Consider the following 17415-nt stretch of genomic DNA (forward strand, 5'->3'; position numbering starts at 1 on the left):
TCAGTCAGATTTTAACTCCGGGTACACATTTACATTCCTGTCTTGTCCTTGTGTTTACAGCTTTCCATTGTTTAAGCTCAATTCTACAATCTTGTTATTAGTTCATACTTGCACTTTGGGGTTAGGAATTGAACTTGCATCATTTCATCTTTCTATTACAACAAAGGAATAGAAATCCTAATAGGTAGCCCGTGGCTCTCTCTTCCACAAGAAGAAGTAGCCAATTGTGTGATACCTCTAGGCTCTTTCGTATTCCACAAATGTGTGATTGAAAGTGAGATTAGGGCATGTTTGCTTAGTGTCACTTTTTCCCCCACATAGTTGTATACATTGATGGTTGGCCAAAAGCAACAAGGAATATTGCAGCTTTTATAAATAGTATGCAACCTGGGTCAACTAATAAACAATCCAATTGCATATTTGAGGTGCACGACAGAAATCATGTATTTGTATGTGCGATAAAATCAATAAGTGTAGGTGAAGAGTTTCTAATCGATTATAGTTTGAATCATATAGATACAAACAAATTTAATATCATGGGGGTGGTACGTACTATATACTATTTAAATTAACCAACCTCTAATTAATGAATCCAATATACCATTTTATTATGAAGTTTTTTTGCTAAGTCTATTGGTTTAATTTCGCTAACATTTTTAATATTTTTTCTTTGTCATAGGGCAACATGGATCCATCACATATCATAGACAAGGATGTAGCTTGTGACACTTCTACCGAGCAGGTAAACCTCATTGTAATTGTACAAATTAGATAGAAGCAAAATGTTACATTATTATGTTCTTTTTTTTAGTGATTTATACTAATTTTCTAATTGTTAATGATATTCTTGACATAGACGGATGTTCAGGGAAAGGGAAAGGGAGTTGTAGTACCTAGGCACCTTTCTATGGATTTGGAATCATTAGGGTTAAGCGATGATGACCCTGAAGATTCCACACACCTTATGAAATTATTTAAAATGCCTCTTAGAAAAAATAGAAAAGAGATTGTTGCTTTGGTAGTCATGCATCCTATTACTGATGAGATACAAGAGAGGGTGGAATTATTGATTCGGACAGTAGAAAACTTGCAAGTAAGCAGTAATGAAATCTTTAATTATAACACAAGTTTAATAATGGTTTATATTTTATTCTCTTTTATGTCATTAACTAAAATATGTACGTATTATTTTTACAACAATTTATCCGCCCTCGTGAAAGTCATTCCCATGACCAGGGTGCTAGAGGATCTTCAGGTGATGACGATTTTCTTGTATTATCACTTGCTTGGCTTATTTCTCTAAGTACCCAAAAAACATCATACTTGATACTGTCAATTTTCAAAATAAAGGTTCATCCTTGTTTACAATTCTTGCACTTTTTCATATATTTATTGTTTGATATATTTAATGTATTATTCTTTAGGTGCTATCAATGTTACTATGCAAATGTCATCGCTGCCTCATCAGAGGTTACCCTCACCTATATTGCCGACTGCAATGTCAGCAACACATAGCATGCATACATCCTCTAGTGCACGTCATATTGGCCCGCCCACTGTTGGTAGATCCCTCTTTTGCTCTGTCTTCTGTCTTGTGTTTATTTCCCTTCAAGTGTTCTTTCTTGAATTCTAATGCCATTTCATAGTGGATTCATTTTTTGTAGGAGGAGATGCACATGAAGATGTGCTAGAGGCGACTACTACTGATAACATACCATCATTTCTTAGATCTTCTTGTATTGCTAGTACGGTAACATTGCAGGCCACATTGGTGGTGAGCGATGTAGAAATGATTCCCTTAAAGATACAAAAGGTTCCAGGTACTTTAAAATTATTATTATATATACTCTAATTGTAATTTACTTTATGATCACTCATTTTGGACTAATCATCCCATGAATTTTTTGCAGGCAATGATATTTTCTATAAACATCTTAGTGACATTTCATTGTAGATATTTGGGCCCACAATATGTAATAGGTGGTACATCATATGTGAACTAACCCTAATCCACTATTTTGATTTCATATCATTGCTAGAATAGTTTTCCTTTGATCCATTTCTTGAAGTGTAATAAATGTAGCTTCAGTTCATTTCTGAATCTAACAGGTTTGTTTTTTCTTTAAAAGGTGGAATGTCCAAGAAAAAAGGTTAAAAGATGAATTGACAAACCAAATGGTTGAGTGGTTTGGAAATGACACCTTTAACAAAACCAAGCTCCTTGAAAAAGCTGGTACATATCTAAAGTATGTGAGGGACCAATACAGGACCCATTTGGAGAGGAATCTAAAGTACGAGCATCCCCCCATGATTCCAAAGAGGGAGTGGAAGGACCTAATTTTGGATGCCAAGGAGAGAATTGAAAGGAAAAAAGGAAATACACCACTAGATGCCAGAAGAAGGTATGAGATACTATTAAGAATGTAATTATGTACTAATTCATTACTCTTTATATTTATATAATCTAACATATTTCAAACTTTTTATAGACTGAGTGACACGTCAAAGGCAACCAAGGCAAGGAAACAAAAGCACAGGCAACACAAACTCAACTCTGGTGGTTACATGAAACTTGTTGCACGAATTGTAAGTATCTCATGTAAATGGAATATTGCATCAAAATATTAATAAATTGCAAACATTTTTTTTAATCAAACAATGCAAGCAAAATTCATGGTACCAAGCAAAAATGCAGGGCTCTGAATTCAATAAAGCACCCACAGAAGATGACAAGAGAATTTCCTACCAGCAAGGCTATTTAGCCATGGCTGATTGGCTATGATAATTGAGTGGGCACACACAACATTCGAGTGCATCCGTCACATAGGTAAATATGCTAAATGGAAGTTGTTTCAAATTGAATACTTTACCAATAATCTAATTGATGTTGAGTTCCAACATAAAGTGACTATATTTGTTTTAAATAAAAAAGCAATGATAACAGTGGGCATGTCATTGGAATGCAGCCTACTAATTATGAAACACCACCTGCACATGAAGGTCTAGATGTGCATCCCAGTACTGGAGGTATTCATTTTCTATTCAAATTTATTTATTTAGCTATTAATACAATTAAACATCTTAATTTGTAATTAGAGTAGTAATTAATGTAACCTTTTTGTTAATATTTTAGAGCATGTAGTTAGTGGTGAGCAACTGGAGCATGATCTGGGTACACAACATCAAGAACGTGATGTTCCCCACTCAGGTAAAGAGGACCACTGTTATTTCTTTAAATAAATATAATTGCAATTGGTGTTTAGCTTTAATGTAACCTTTAGTATTTTGGTGCATGAGCACCCTTCTAAGGTCTTCCTCCATGTGACCTTGTTAGAATTTTTCTTCTTTAAGAAGCCATGTAAATGTAATAAGAGCTAAGAGCTCATTGGTCTTGTTTAGGTCCTAGCTTACGTCCTAGGTTCTTAAGTCTAGGTTAAGTTTTCTTGTGGAGTAGAGGGTATGTGTGCCTCTGATATGTTTGGGGTCCTTTTGACATGGTTGTGTCCATAGGATAGCCCAAGGTAGGCTCAAAAGTCAAGAAAAGCAACATTGTAGAAGTTGCTCAAAAGTTGTAAAAAGTTGCGTGACAACTTTTCAAAGTTGTCATGCAACTTTTCCTCCAAATAGGTGATAACCTTAGTTTTGCATTAGGAACCCTAACCAGGGCACACCAATTGAGGTAGAGACACTATAAGCTGTTACAAACCCTAAAATGAGGGGTTGGATGTCAAATGGTGTGACCAAGAGAAAAGTCCTTGACTATGACTATGTTTTTGTTGCCAGTTGGCACAAATGAAGTATTAACTTTTTGATAATGGATTGTTTTGTAAACTGAACAGTCTTGTAAATCTTGCATTGTGTTTATCCTTTCATTTTGAGAACTTAGGGTAGGTTCTTGTGCTAGTTTATGTGTGTTTGTAATTATTTTGTGAAGTACTCTATCACTATCCAGTTTTGGACTATTTTGTGTAATGGAATGATAACTCCTATCCCCATTGTGGAGACACCATGAAACCATGGGGAATAGGGTTGAAAACCTTGTATAGTATTCCAAAGCAACCAGGGCCCTTGAAAATGTAGGAAAGTCTTTCAAAGACCTACTCCTAGGCGAGACTAGACTGTGCCCAGCTAGGAAGGGTTGAAGTTGCAGAGGTACATGAGAGCAAGGTACGACAAGGAGGGAGGCACCATTTTTGAGGAGGTGTAGAGGGATGTGTGAAGAACCATTGGTGAGAAGGAGGAGCTTCCACCAATCCAGATAAGGTGTCAAAGACCCTAAACCATCACTATGACCCAGGCAGGCCTTAAAACCCTTGTAAAAACCCTCAAAAACCCCAAAATTCACCAAGGGTAGTGTACGAACACATGGAGGCCCAAAACTAGGAAAATATTTGAGCCCTTTCCAAATGATTAGTAGTCCTTTTGGGAATATTCACAAGTGTGTGCATCATTTGCAAGAGGGAGCCCTAAAAGTCTGGAATGGAGGCCTAATTGGGCACATTCCTTGTAGCCCTATTTTGTAGGAAAAAAGAAAAATAGTGAGATTAGTAAGGAAATGGAAGGTTAAAACCTCTTAGGGGCACATGAATGGATGGATAACCATGTCAGAGACCTATCCTAACCTTGTTAGGACCTAAGAAGGTGAAGAAGGAGCTAAACCCTTATTAGTCTATGTGAGGATTTTTCATGCTTGAGAGTAGGTGTGACTTTAGGAGGAGTATCACAGATTGTTGGTGGGTGGATTGGGCAAGGTTAGGGGATTCCACAAGCAAGGGAAGTCCTAGAGACCTGAGGGTGTGGTTGAAACACCTGGTGGTCCAGGGAGAGGATCAAGGAGCATAGACTAGACTAGGCTAGTCTATCCCATAGCCATTCCTATCAGATTGGTATTAGAGCCCAAGTTAAAAATTTGGTGGATTGTGCATGTCTCTATATTCTAGTGAATCAGTAGGGAGAACATAATGGCCACTAATATAGAGTTGGCTAGGGAGGTAGAAGAGCAAAAGGAGAAAAATAGAATCCTTGAAGATGCTATGAGTGAAATAAGGAACAAGTTGCAAGAAGTGGTTGATCAGAGAGCACAAGAACTCTAGGGTGCGGACAATAGTGACAGAGGCAAGAAATCTATTGATCTTGATGACATCATACCTAAACTAGACCCCTTAATCAATGAAGAACCTTTTGTAAAAGCCATCAAGGCTTTGAATACTAAAGCTTTTGAAGGATTGCCACATTTCAGTGGAAGGATGGACATTGACACTGTCATGGAATGGATTGAGGGTATGGAGAACCACTTTGAGTGTGAAGGTATGATAGAAGCTCAAAAGGTTAAGGTTGCCAAATCAAGACTAAGGGGAGAAGCCTTGACATGGTGGAAGTACTTGCAAGAAGACAGAGTTAGCATGGGAAAGCTACCTATAGCCAACTGGAAGGCCATGGTGAGTAAGATAAAGGAGAACTACTTACCAGAGGATTATGAAGTCCAAATTCATAAGAAGAGATAGGGATTGAAGCAGAAAGACCTTGATGTGACCTCCTATAGAGAGGAGTTCCAAAAGCTTTGTCTTAGATCCAAAGTCCAAGAAGAGGAATCTATCAAGGTGGCTAGGTATCTAAGTGGCCTAAAGTGGAACATTAAAGAGGAGATAAGCCTATGGACTCCTACCATTGTCCAAAAATGTCATTAGCTTGCTACTAAGGTGCAAGAGAGGAACAAAAGGAAGGGAGACTCTAACAACAGGGTTAGAGGTAGAGGTAGAGACCAAATGAATCACCAAGGTGGTTACCAAAGCAAGGCAAATGAGCAAAGGAATCAAGGAGAGTCCAAATTGACTGAACATAGCAGTGAAACCAATCTCAGAGGAGGCCATTCTAGAGGAAGAGGTGCACAAGGGGGTCCAAGTAGGGGTAGAGGTACCGACAGGGGTAACTCCTACTTTGCAACCATGAAATGCTACAACTGCGGTCAATTGGGACACCCGGCCTATAGATGCCCTGACTAGCCTACCTCGTCAAACAATGGAAAGAGGGTTGCTTATGCTCATGAAGACACAACAAGTAGCAAAACACCTAAGGTGGACCATATTGAATAAGAGATTGGGGAGAACCTGATGTTCAATAGAGTCTTGATAAGACAACCAGTTAAGGATGAACCTAAGCATAGGAGAGCATTGTTTAGGGTGAGATGCAAAATCTTTGGTAAAGTTTGCAAGGTGATAGTTGATTCAGGGTCAACTGATAACATCATATTAGATGAGGTAGCTAAGAAGTTGAAACTCACAAAGATACCCCACACTAGCCCTTACAAGGTGACATGGTTGAATCAAGAGCAGAGTGTGCTTGTCAATGAATAGACTTGGGTGGAGTTTTCTATTGGAGGATACAAGGACAAGATCCTTTGTGATGTGTTACCCATGGATGCTTGTCATCTACTGCTACGTAGACCCTGGAAATTTGATAGGAAGATGATCTATGATGGAGAGGAGAACTCCATTTCCTTCAAGAAGGATAGCAAAACTTTTAAGATTCAGTCTCTAACAGAGAGTAATGAGGGAACCTCAAGAGCACCTAGTGTCTTACTTAATACTGGTAAAGAGTTATTACACCTGCTACATGAAGAGGAGATAGTGGGATGTGCCATCTTTGTGAAGCCAAAGGAGGAGGAAGATAAGTTGCAGAAAAAGGTACCTAAGGAGGTCAAACAAATGTTGCAAGAGTATAAAGATATAGTGAGTGATGGAGCACCTGCAACACTTCCACCAGGAAGGTCTATTAAACATTAAATAGACTTTGTACTCGGTGCATCCCTGCCCAATAAAGTAGCATATAAGCTCACACCTAACCAAAATAAGGAGGTGGCAAGGCAAGTGTAGGAGTTGTTGGATCAAGGACTGATCAAGAAGAGCATCAACCCATGTGCAGTCCTGGTAGTAATAGCAACAAAGAAGGGAGGTAAGTGGAGACTTTGTATTGATTCAAGTGCAATCAATAGGATCACCATAAGGTACAGATTTCCTATTCCTAGAATAGAGGATATGATGGACTGTTTAGGAGGTTCCATGTATTTTACCAAGTTGGACCTTAAAAGTGGTTATCATCAGATTATAACTAAGGAGGGTGATGAGTGGAAGACCGCTTTTAGGACCACAGAAGGGTTGTATGAATGGCTTGTGATGCCATTTGGACTTACTAATTCCCCAAGCACCTTCATGAGGTTGATGAATGAGGTGTTGAAGGACTTCATAGGCAAGTTTGTGGTAGTGTACTTAGATGACATACTCATCTATAACAAAACCAAAGAGGAGCACCTTGAACATTTGAGGTTAGTCCTAGAGAGGTTGCATGAAGAGAAGTTGGCAATCAACTTAGAGAAGTGTGACTTTTTGAAGAAAGAGTTAGTATACCTGGGTTTTGTGGTGTCTATGGGAACCTTGAAGATGGATCCAAGCAAAGTGGAGGCAATCTTGAACTGGCCTGCCCCTAAAACAGGGACTGAATTTAGGAGTTTCCATGGTTTAGCCCAATTCTATAGAAATTTTGTGAGGAACTTTAGTGGCATATGTGCACCAGTACTTGACACCATAAAAGGAGGCCTTAAAACTAATTTCAAATGGACTGAACATGCTAATAAAGCATTCCAATTATTGAAACAAGAATTAGCCACAAAACCCATCCTACTCTTACCTACTTTTGACAAACTATTCACATTGGAATGTGATGCAAGTGGAATTGCAGTAGGGGGTGTATTGAGTCAAGAGGGAAGACCTGTGGAATTTTTTAGTGAGAAGCTTAATGAGGCCAAGAAGATGTATTCTGCATATGATCTAGAGTTGTATGCACTAGTTCAGTCTCTCAAGAAGTGGAGGCATTACCTACTCCCAAAGGAATTTGTGGTGTTCATAGATAACTAGGCTTTGAGTTACATCAACACTCAAGAGAAGCTTAGCAATAGACATTTGAAGTGGATGGAGTACCTCCAATCCTTTACCTTTACCATCAAGCATAAAAAGGGGTAGCTTAACAAGGTGGCAGATGCTTTGAGTCAGAAGTTATTGATTGTCTAAGAATTACAATTGTAGAGCATAGGGATAGAAGGTTTCAAGGATCTCTATGAAGAAGATGAGGACTTCTCATTAGCCTACAAGGTCTGCAAGGAGTTTGAGAATCATTTTCATGGTGAGTATGTAGACTACACCCTTCAAAATGGTCTCTTGTTCAAAGGCAATCAATTATGTGTACCTAGAGGATCCATGAGAGAAAATCTCATACAAGAGAAGCACAATGGTAGTCTAAGTGGACACTTTTGAATCAATAAAACTTTGGATCTAGTACAGAGGTAGTACTATTGGCCCAAGTTGCCAAGGGATGTGAAAAGGTATGTGGAGCAATGTAGTGTGTGTCAAAGGGAAAAAGGAGGATCAAGTAATGCAGGCCTCTATCAACCATTACCGGTCCCAAATAGGCCTTGGGAGTGTGTGAGCATGGACTTTGTGGTAGGACTCCCCAAGACAAAGACAAGTATGGATAGCATTTATGTGGTGGTAAACAAATTTCCTAAGATGAGCCATTTCATTCCATGTAGAACTACTCATGATGCTAGCTATATTGCACATCTCTTCTTTAAGGAGATTGTAAGGATTCATGGACTCCCATTAAGTATTGTTTCAGATAGGGATAGCAAGTTCATGGGCCATTTTTGGCAAACCTTATGGAGGAGACTAGGAACTAATTTTTCATTCAGCTTAGCTTACCATCCACAAACTAATGGTCAAACTAAAGTCATTAACAGGGTGTTAGGCAACTTGTTAAGGTGTCTAACCAAGGAGTATGGGCAGACATGGGATCTAGTTATTCCACAAGCTGAGTATTCCTACAATGACAGTGTAAATAGGACCACTGGAAGGAGTCCTTTTGAGGTTGTCTATAGCAGACATCCAAGAGGGGTGTGTGAACTAAGAGAACTTGGTTCCATGGAGATGAAGAGTGGGCAACCAGAGGACTTCACTCAAACCATCAAGGAAGTCCAAAAATGGGTCAAGAAAGCCATCCTAGAGTCTACTAAAAAACTGAAAGCAAAAGTGGATGAAAGAAGGAGAGAGGTTCAGTTCAAAGTGGGTGACTATGTGATGGTCCATTTAAGCAAAGCTAGAATGTAGAGTGGCAAGCCTACTAAGATACAAATAAAGAGGGTAGGACCTTGTAGAATTCTATCCAAATATGGTGAAAACACCTACAAGGTGGATTTTCCTATAGATTTGGCTATATCACCAGTCTTCAATGTTGCTGATCTGATACTATACAAGAGTGAAATAGTAGGGAAAACTAAGAATCAAGCCAAGGTACTACAAGACTTGGATGTGGATGCCTTACCTCAAGTGAAGGAACCCATAGCAAAAGAGATCTTGGAGTCAAAGGTGAAGAAGTCTACTAGACACCAGGTCTACATGGAACACTTGGTGAAATAGGTAGGTCAACCTGAGTCTGAAGCCACTTGGGTTGAAGAGGGCAGGTTCAAGAAACTTGGTATTGACCTAGCTCTCATCTCTCCCCTAGTTCCTTAATTATATGTAGAGGGGGAGTATGATGTAGGACCACCCTTCTAAGGTCTTCCTCCATATGACCTTGTTGGAATTTTGCTTCTTTAAGAAGCCATGTAAATGTAATAAGAGCTAAGAGCTCATTGGTCTTGTTTAGGTCCTAGGTTCTTAAGTCTAGGTTAAGTTTTCTTGTGGAGTAGAGGGTATGTGTGCCTTTGATGTGTTAGGGATCCTTTTAACATGGTTGTGTCCATAGGATATCTCGAGGTAGGCTCAAAAGTCAAGAAAAGCAACATTGTAGAAGTTGCTCAAAAGTTGTAAAAAGTTGCTTGACAACTTTTCAAAGTTGTCATGCAATGTTTCCTCCAAATAGGTGATAACCTTAGTTTGGCATTAGGAATGCTAACTAGGGCACACCAACCAAGGCAAAGACACTATAAGCTATTGCAAACCCTAAAATGAGGGGTTGGATGTTAGATTGTATGGCCAAGGGAAAAGTCCTTGACTGTGACTGTGTTTTTGTTGCCTATCGGGACAAATGAAGCATTAACAGGTTGATAATGGATTGTTTTGTAAACTAAATAGTGTTGTAAATATTTCATTGTGTTTATCCTTTAATTTTGAGCACTTAGGGTAGGTTCTTGTGCAGGTTTATGTGTGTTTGTAATTATTTTGTGAAGTACTCTGTCACTGTCCAGTTTTGGACTGTTTTGTGTAATGGAATGATAACTCCTATCCCCATTTTGGAGACACCATGAAATAGTGAGGAATAGGAGTGAAAACCTTGTACAGTATTCCAAAGCAAGCAGGGCCCTTGAAAATGCAGGAAAGTCTTTCAAAGACCCACTCCTAGGCTAGACTAGACTATGCCCGACTAGGAAGGGTTGAAGTTGCAAAGGTCCATGAGAGCAAGGTAGGACAAGGAGGGAGGCACCATTTTTGAGGAGGTGTAGAGGGATGTGTGAAGAACCATTGGTGAGAAGGAGGATCTTCCACCAATCCAAAGAAGGTGGCAAAGACAATAAACAATCACTATGACCCAGGCAGGCCTTAAAACCCTTGTAAAAACCCTCAAAAACCCCAAAATTCACCTAGGGCAGTGTACAGACACTTGGAGGCCCAAAACCAGGAAAATCTTTGAGCCCTTGCCAAATTATTAGGAGTCCTTTTGGGAATATTTACAAGTGTGTGCACCGTTTGCAAGAGGGAGCCCTAAAAGTCCAAAATGGAGGCCTAATTGGGCACATTCCTTGTAGCCCTATTTTGTAGGAAAAAAGCAAAATAGTGAGATCGGTAAGGAAATGAAAGGTTAAAAGCTCTTGTGGGAACATGAATGTATGGATAACCATGTTAGAGACCTGTCCTAATCTTGCTAGGACCTAAGAAGGTGAAGAAGGAGCTAAACCCTTATTAGTCTATGTGATGGTTTTTGATGCTTGAGAGTAGGTGTGACTTTAGGAGGAGTATCACAGATTATTGGTGGGTGGATTGGGCAAGGTTAGGGGATTCCACAAGCAAGGGAAGTCCTAGAGACCCTGGGGTGTGGCTAAAACACCTGGTGATCCAAGGAGAGGATCAAGGAGCATAGACTAGGCTAGTCTATCCCATAGCCATTCCCATCATATTTCAACTCTAGATGATCTAGAGGGTGTTTAGCATGTTGATGTTGAGGCTACACAAAATGATGTGGCCCCATCAGGTAAAGAGCACAACAATTATGTTCTCTAAATTAATGAAATACTTGTAATAATAATAAATTTTTTTTTGAATTTAACCCATTTCTTTGTTATTGCAGAGGACCCCCCTTTGCTTCAGTGTCCTAATCCTCAGTATAGGACTAGGCATACATTGAGATCATGAGCAGTTGATGGAACATCTGTAGAGGGGGGAAATGATGAAGAAACCAATGTTCCACTTAGTCTTTTCATAGCTTCAAAGAAAAAATAAAGAAAGAAATGATTGTAATCTAACTTATTTGATAATGAATGATTTTTATGTGTTAGTGAATGTAATTATGTGCTATCTAATGGTTATGGATGATATGTGTTAATTAATATTGATGAATGTTTCATGTTAATTAATGTTAATCAATGTTATGTGTTAATTAACATTATGTAATATTAATGAATGAATGCTATATTTTATTAATGGTAGAAAGAATGAATGAATGAATGTTGTAAGATGTTAACGAGGAATTTAGAGTGATGCTAGGGGGGGGAAGGTGCCAAATGAGCTTCCACCCTCATGTGGTTGGCCCTGTTAAGTAGAGAATATTAAACTATTCTCAAAACCAAGCAAAGCTCAACAAGATAACACACTTTTCAATATTTCATTATGTTGCACAGTTAATCTTATTGAATAATGTATATTGAATCTTAATTGCAGGGTCCAACAAAGCCAACATGAACAAAAACACCACAAGTTGCTAGGTATAATGAAATCCCATATTGTCTTGTCTGTACATGAACAATATGAGTTGCTTCTAGTGTTGATATCCAAGGTGGGACTACAAAAGTTATATATATGCCTTATCCTTGTAAGTTTTTTTATTACTTATCATTTTCTTTAGCATTTTGTTACTTCATGATTGACATGTTTTAAGATGTCTATTCCATGAATACTTCTCTATTGTATGCTTCATGATGTCACTTCTGATTCAACTCTTTATATGTCCTAAAATTGTATGAGCCTAATAGCTTCTACTCTTGTTGATAGTTTGGTGGCTCTGAACAATGGCTCCTTTGAAGAAGCATGATCCTTGTAATTTTGGCCTTCCATGATGTGAAAAAGAGGTAATGTTATGAATAATGGTCCAGATGATTTAGATATTTCTTATTATGTTGAGTATGAGTAAATTTCGGCTTCCTTGGCTATGGTCGCTATTTTGTACTAACTATTGTCATTTAGTGTGATTTGAGAATGGACTTCAAGTAATCATGAGGGTGGAAACAATATTCAAGTGTAAGGGGGTATGCGGCCTTGACCAAGGGATAAACAAGCAAAGAGGTATGTTGAGTGCATATATACATTTTATGTTGCCATGATATAAGTAAGATATCAAACATGTAACTTAGATTGATTTGTAATTTCATTCATAAATATTAGATCTTCCTTGCAATTTCATTCTTGGTATCTCTATCAATCATGTTGCTAAATGAAAATCCTAAACCTCTCTCATTGATGCCTGGACATATAGAACGTTGTTGTTTCTACACAAAGGATTGTAGGAATTGCTTTTAAAAACTATCAAAAAATTGTTAAACCTTAATAGTCCAAGAATCCCTAAATTCATTGGTGAGAGACCTTCTCAAGTGAAAAATTCTAGTCAAGGTTGTGTAATATTATTTTGAGAATGTATGGCAGTGCATGAAGGTTGTATAATAGTGTTGGGAGAATTGACAAATGATTGACAACAATGACTGTGATAGCTAAGTCACTTAGGACAATCGATAAGATATGATTTGTTTCCACTTATTAGGGCCTCCAAACCCCTTAAAAAGTTTCCAAGAATCACTACAACCCTATCTTAGATGTCCACCACATAATAAGTTTATTCATTTCATCATACTCCCAAAAAGAGAGTCTTCATTTGCTCACTAGGACAGCCACACACTAAGTAGGGACTGTCATAAAGTTCTTGATGATTTGCCCTACCTAAGGGCCACAATAGCTTGTAAAGGGTCTGCACTAACCCTCTGCACCCCTCACTACCTTCCTCCAAACACCAAGGGGGTCTATCTTGCACTTACAACTTCAAATCTTCCCTAGATGCTGCACTAGGTCTGATACATGACCAATATTATACCAACAATCACCATTTGCACGTGCCAATGAATCTTGGAGACCTAAAAGCATGAAAACATGAAAGATAATACCAATATACTATTGGTATTTTGGTATGGTTTTGTCATTGATGTCAACACCTACTAAATACACCTACTTTGGAGATCCAGTAACATTCACCGACAATCAGTAAAATGCTCAAGCAATCACCGGTATATGGTTAACCGGTAGGATATAATGTTCACCGGTACCTGCAATGACATGGAAGACACTTGGTAATGTCGAAGACATCATGTGGACACTTTTCCTTGAAGTAATATCATTTGTATATTCTTATTTGCATATTTGCTTTTACTGGCAAATAGGTCCAGGTTATCTAGGATTACATTGGCAGGTTTATCTTTTCCAGATCAACATGGCATGCTATGGAGATGATTTATTATTGTTGTAAATGCATTAAGCTAACATGTTCAATCGGTTATTGCATCAGATATTGTATTATTTGTAAAATGTTTTATTGTAATATCTTGTAGAGCCGACCTACTAAAATTGGTCTCAGGGTATGGTATAAATGTAAGATCAAGTGTGGAATGCAAAAAAGATTTAAGAAAGGATATATGTGAGATCATGAAGAGATATACATGAAGACATCATTTGAAGGTGAAGTTAGGTTTTTGTAGAAGCATATCAGCATTACACCAGTACTGAATCCAGCATATGAAGATGCTATTTTGTGCAGTACATTCTCATTGGATTTAACCATCCAACTATAGTCAGTGTGACTCCCATTTGTGTTTGAGCAGTGAGCTCTAGGCTGTTGGCCTTTCTGCATGTGCAGACCCCTCTTATACACTTACTATCTACAGTAGTATCATTTGATTGTGGGTAAGGTTTCCCACTATGGTTTTTCCCCTTACAGGGTTTCCATGTACAAATATTTGTGTCATGTGTTGTGATTGACTTTGTGCTTATGTTTCATGCATTAATTCTTACCGATACAACATTTCATGTTAACACTATTTACCGACACAATTAACTGTCTTACCAGTATTAAGCAATAAGTTGGTTAATAAGATTTTGGTTTGAATTTATTAGACAACTGATTCACCCCCCCCCCTCTCAGTTGTCCCTGGGACCTACAATTGGTATCAGAGCAAGGTCCTTTTTTATGAAGTTTAACAACTTGAGGAGATCCAATGTCTACTAATTATTTCAGAAAGGATAGTCCTAAGCTTGATGGAACCAACTATGGAATATGGAAAATCAGAATGGAGACACATCTGAATTGCATTGGTAAAGACATCTGGGAAGTTACTAAGAATGGTTATACTGCTTCTATAGCTGGTCAGCCTGCTTCTATTACTTTAGCTAATGATGAAGAAAATGATTGCAAAGCAAGAGAAGCACTTTTGAGCACATTATCAGATCAACAAATCATGGGATTATCAGATAAATCTACTGCAAAAGATATTTGGGATCATTTGGAAACAATGAATGAAGGGGATTCCATAGTCAAAATTGCAAAACTTGAAAGCTTCCGAGTCAGGTATGAACATCTGAAAATGGAAGAAGATGAAAGAATTTCTGCCTTTATGGAAAGAGTAAATGAAATTGTTTTAGGTATCAAATGTTGTGGAGGAACCTTGAGTGAAGATGAGATTGTTTCAAAGATCTTAAGAGGTTTGCCACTGGCATATAAAATGAAGGTTACTGCTATTAATGAGTTGAGAACAATGCCTAATACATCAGTAACTAGGGATACATTGATTGGAAAACTTTCAGCTTTTGAAATAGAGGAATTTGGTCCTGTTGCTACTATAAAAACTGATTTGGCCTTCAAAGCATCAACATCATCTACTCCATCTTTTGACAAATCAAACTGGAGAGCCTTTTATGCAAGAGAACTTGAAGAAACTAGGAAGGAGAATGAAGAGCTTGAAGAACTTGAAGCACTATTTGCAAGAAAAATGTGAAAAGGTCCAATTGGAAGTAAGTATGAAGGTAAAGCACCCTTTAAATGTTTCAAATACAATAAGATTGGTCATATGGCTTCAAGATGCCCTGATAGACATGCTAGACTAAGAGAAGAAGCTAGAAGGTACAAACCTAATCCTGAATATCAGAGATGTAAATTTAAGAAAAACAAAGATAAATCTTGTTACATTGCTGATGAAGGTGTGATTGATGATTTTGATGAGGATCCAGTAGACAACAGATGGGTCTTTGTTGCTATAATAGAAGATCAACCAGTACCTATTGCTCCACTGATAGAACAAGCCCTAGCAGCTAAAGTTGAATCAAAGGATGAATGGATTATTGACTCAGGATGCTCACATCACATGACTGGAGACAAAGGCAAATTATTGAACTTTCAAGAATACAATGGAGGTTTAGTAAGATTCAGAGATGACAAAGCCTATTCAATCAAGGGTAAGGGTTCAATATCTCTTGATGGTAAACATAACACTGACAATGTTTACTATGTTGAAGGATTAAAACATAATCTTTTAAGTGTTGGCCAATTAGTTGAGAAAGGTTTTCAATTACAATTTAAAAATGGAAAATGCAAAATCATGAATAGAACTAGTTTGGAATTTGCAACCGGTAATCAGACTAGAGGTAATATCTTTCATTTGAATAACAGTGAAAAGGCATGCTTAATTGCACATATAGATGAAAGTTGGCTATGGCATAAAAGACTATGTCATGTAAATTTTGATTGCTTGGTAAAAATCAGTACTTCTAAGGCAATTAGAGATCTACCTAAAATCATGAAACCTCAGAATACAATTTAAAAGGAATGTCAATTTGGAAAACAAGTTAGAGCTAGTTTCAAAAGTATTCCAAAAAAATCCAATAATGCTCTTGATTTAATTCACACTGATTTATGTGGTCCAGCTAGAACTAAAAGCTTACAAGGTGATAGATATTTCATGCTAATTATTGATGATTATTCTAGAATGTGTTGGGTTACTTTTCTCAGGGAAAAATCAGAAGCACTTGGGAAGTTCAAACTATTCAAAGCAATGGTTGAAAATGAAACCAATAAGAAAATTAAATGTTTAAGATCAGATCAAGGAGGAAAATTCACATCTAGAGATTTTAATACATTCTGTGAAGTAAATGGAATCAAAAGATAGTTATCAGCATCTCAAACACCACAACAGAATGGAGTTGTTGAAAGGAAAAATAGAACTATTTTGGATGCAACAAGAAGTATGTTATCAGAAGCAAATCTACCACATGTGTACTGGAGAGAGGCAATAAGCACTGTTGTCTATACATTCAACAAAGTTCACATCAAAGGTGAAACTAGTAAGACACCTCATGAACTATGGTTTGGTAATACTCCTACTCTTAAGTATTTCAAAATTTTTGGAAGTAAATGTTATATTAGAAGAGATGAGTATATTGGCAAGTTTGATCCTAGAAGTGATGAAGGAATATTTCTTGGTTATTCATCTAAGAGTAAAGCTTATAGATGCTTTAATAAAAGATTACAGAAAATTGTTGAGAGTACAAATGTAAAGATTGATGAACAATTCAGAGGAACTTCAAGGTATATAGACTCTAAACCGATAACATAAATAATGACAAATGAACCAACAGTAAATCCACCAGTACAGAATGATGATCTAGTTAGTCTGGTATCATCAGAGGATACCATAGTAATTGAAGAAGAACAATAGACTAAGACACCCCAGTATGTAAGACTGAATCACTCTGAAGATCAGATAATTGGAAGCAAATTTAAAGGAGTCATTACAAGAGGAAGATTGGAAAATGAAGAGGTATGTCTTATTTCTCAAATTGAACCATTATCTATCAATGAGGCATGTGAAGATAGATTTTGGATTAAAGCTATGGAAGAAGAATTAGGACAAATTGAGAAAAATAATACTTGGACATTAGTTCCCCGGCCTGAAAATAAAAATGTAATTGGAACCAAATGGGTATTTAGAAACAAACTCAATGAAGATGGTAAGGTTATCAGGAATAAAGCAAGACTAGTGTGTAAAGGATATTCTCAGAAAGAAGGAGTTGATTACAATGAAACCTTTGCACTGGTATCCAGAATTGAGGCAATTAGATTATT

The sequence above is a fragment of the Cryptomeria japonica genome, chromosome 3, assembly GCF_030272615.1.
Source record: "Cryptomeria japonica chromosome 3, Sugi_1.0, whole genome shotgun sequence".
NCBI classification, from domain to species: Eukaryota; Viridiplantae; Streptophyta; class Pinopsida; order Cupressales; family Cupressaceae; genus Cryptomeria; species Cryptomeria japonica.